A 2,757-nucleotide genomic window follows, 5' to 3' on the forward strand; every position below is an offset into this window, starting at 1 on the left:
GTTTCACCGTGGTCTCGATCTCCTGGCCTTGTGATCCTCCTGCCTCGGCCTCCCAAAGTGCTGGGATTACAGGCGTGAGCCACCGCGCCCGGCGCAAATTTGATCTTAAAAATTAGAATTTATGACAAAAATATAAGCACATCTAAAAGACAAGAAACTGATGAAAACAGATACACTACATGTGACAAAATGTTAGTCTGAAAAGATAACATAAATTGATTATTAAATATACCAAGTCTCCACTAAACACATTAACTAATGTTATGAACAATTACCCAAAGATAATTTACTATATGTTAGCAAAAGTAGGAAAGTCTAACATCATTAGAAAACTTCAAAAACTTACCAACATCAAAGCAGATCCCTCTTTTATTTCTCCAGTTGTCTCATATTTCAAGAACAAAAATACTGAATACTGATAATGATGCAATAAAACAGGTATTCTTATACTCTTTGAGAGTAGAAATTGATTTAAGCTTTTTGTTATTAATATATCAAAAAGTCTTAAAATCACTGTATCCCTTAACCCAGTAGTTCCACGTTTAGAATTTTCCTTAAGGAACTTCCTAAAAAAACCTGTAATATACAAGCACACAATTCTCACAGAATTATTTATAAAAGTGAAGATATCTTGAGTAGTAATGTGGTTAAGTATGCTAAATATGGTTTAATTTTGGAAAATATTAAGAATGTAAAATTTACAATAATGAGGGAAAATAAGTATATTATAACATCTTTTAAAAAGAAACATATTAAAGTATAATAAATATGCAAAAACATTAACTGTCTTTGGATAATGGAATGGAATATGAGAGTTTTAAAACTTCTTAAAATATATGTTCTGATTTGTCTATTCTGAACATATTTGACTTTTAAAAAGTCAAATATGTGATTTAAGAAAAAATAAAGTACTTCTGGAAATCCAAAACATATATATATATTTTTATAACAATTCATGCTTTTCTGCCTATTTGAAAAAACATATAAGATAAAACATCAATTTGTATTTCTTCCCTGACCACACACACAACTGTAGACTACAAAGTGACCAAGTAGAGTGGTATTATATATATTTCAACAAACTGATTTTAAAAAATAAAAATTTTTAAATTTTAAACAGAAAATGTAAAAAGTTTCTACAATTTATATTTTTATAGTTTTTATAGATCATAAATAAGATTATTGGAAAAAGGAAATATAGAATTATAATTGTTCACATTTTAATTTTTATTAAAATTAATACCTATCGATAATTCCTTTGCCTAATTCATAATTTGAGTAGCTCATGACAAGAAAAATTAATTTGTGACTATGAAGAAGATGTTGAATTTTTGAAATTATTATTAAAATAACAAAAGGTTTAAACTAATTGAGCAGCAAAAAGCATCCAATATAGGTTTTTAAAAAACGTCAGTAATGTGGGAAAAAAATGTGGGGAACTATTAATAAAGAAATGAAAAAACTGGAGCTATTCCACTGGGAATGTTCCCATCCCAATATTATGCAATAGTCTTCCAAAGGTAATTATGTTTGGAGTATTTACATTTGGATTAAATGAACAGTATAAGAAAGTGCATTATAATTAGTAGTGAATATGCTTGTTATGATATAACCTTGCCTCAGCCAGCAAATATTAGATGTCCAGAGAATGACTTTTTCTAAGTGAATTTTAATATTTTATGAGATAGCTACTCATTTTTATGTCTCACTTGGAAGGCAAAACTTTTTCCAGATGCTCCCAGAAGAAGTTTCCCTAATTGCAGGGAGTTCGGAATTAATCAGTCTGGAATGGACAGACTATGAGGTATTTTACAGTTTATTATTGTGAATGTCACTGATTCAAGGACTTATGATCATTCATATCTAACTGGGCTATTGTTTTTCTTGGAACTATCAAGGAAGAAAATGTTCGCCATAAAAATTAGTATCATAAATACAATCTCCTAAAAGAGAAAACTAATTTAAATACGTTAGCACATTGTTTTGCTGTGACAGTCAAATGAGTTTCACTTGAATAAGTGATACATGCAAGGAAGGAGAAGATATAACCATGGGGAATGAATAACAGATTAAGAGGATGTGTGCAGAACTTGCTGCTTAAACTATTGACAGCTTGGCTCCAGAGATGGATGGACTGTTGGAGACAGCACAGTTAGGGCACAGGTCATATATACACAGAAGGGCCAGCAACCACTGTAAAATAAATAGGTGATTGCTTAGGATGTTGCATACATTGGATAGCACTAGATCCTGGCATCAAGCCCAGTATTCTATGGTTATATAAATATATCATATAAATATAATTTTTAACATCCTATTGGAAAGGGTTTTAAAATCCTGCTTTGAAAGGAGGCAATGTATTTGAAGACATTTAAACAACAGAATACACTATATAGAGTCATATATTTTACTTAGAACAAATAAAAACTCTACATAAGTTCTCTGTGAAATAAGAAAGATTGCCCTGCATGATGGCTCACACCTGTAATCCTAGCAATTTGGGAGGCCGAGGAGGGCAGATCGCTTCAGCCCAGGAGTTGCAGACAAGACTGGGCAACATGGTGAAACCTCGTCTCTATAAAAAAAATACAAAAAAAAGCTGGGGGAAGACATTCCAGTAACATCAAGCATACCTAGTGCTCAGATGTTGGTCTCTGATGCCATTCCCCACAGAAGGAATCAGGGCTTCTAGAAATAATGGCTGGTTTTAGGGCTAGGGTAGAGTAGGCACAAAACGAGCCTGAAACATTTGAATAT

The 2,757-nt window shown here is 31.6% G+C and overlaps 1 protein-coding gene across 1 annotated transcript in view; it reads left to right on the forward strand.

Annotated features, from left to right (window-relative positions):
- SH3BGRL2 (SH3 domain binding glutamate-rich protein like 2) overlaps positions 1-2,757 on the forward strand; it is a 287,302-nt gene that overhangs the window by 131,722 nt on the left and 152,823 nt on the right. The window lies entirely within an intron of this gene.

This window comes from Colobus angolensis, unplaced genomic scaffold (assembly GCF_000951035.1).
Source record: "Colobus angolensis palliatus isolate OR3802 unplaced genomic scaffold, Cang.pa_1.0 Scaffold304, whole genome shotgun sequence".
NCBI classification, from domain to species: domain Eukaryota; kingdom Metazoa; phylum Chordata; class Mammalia; order Primates; family Cercopithecidae; genus Colobus; species Colobus angolensis.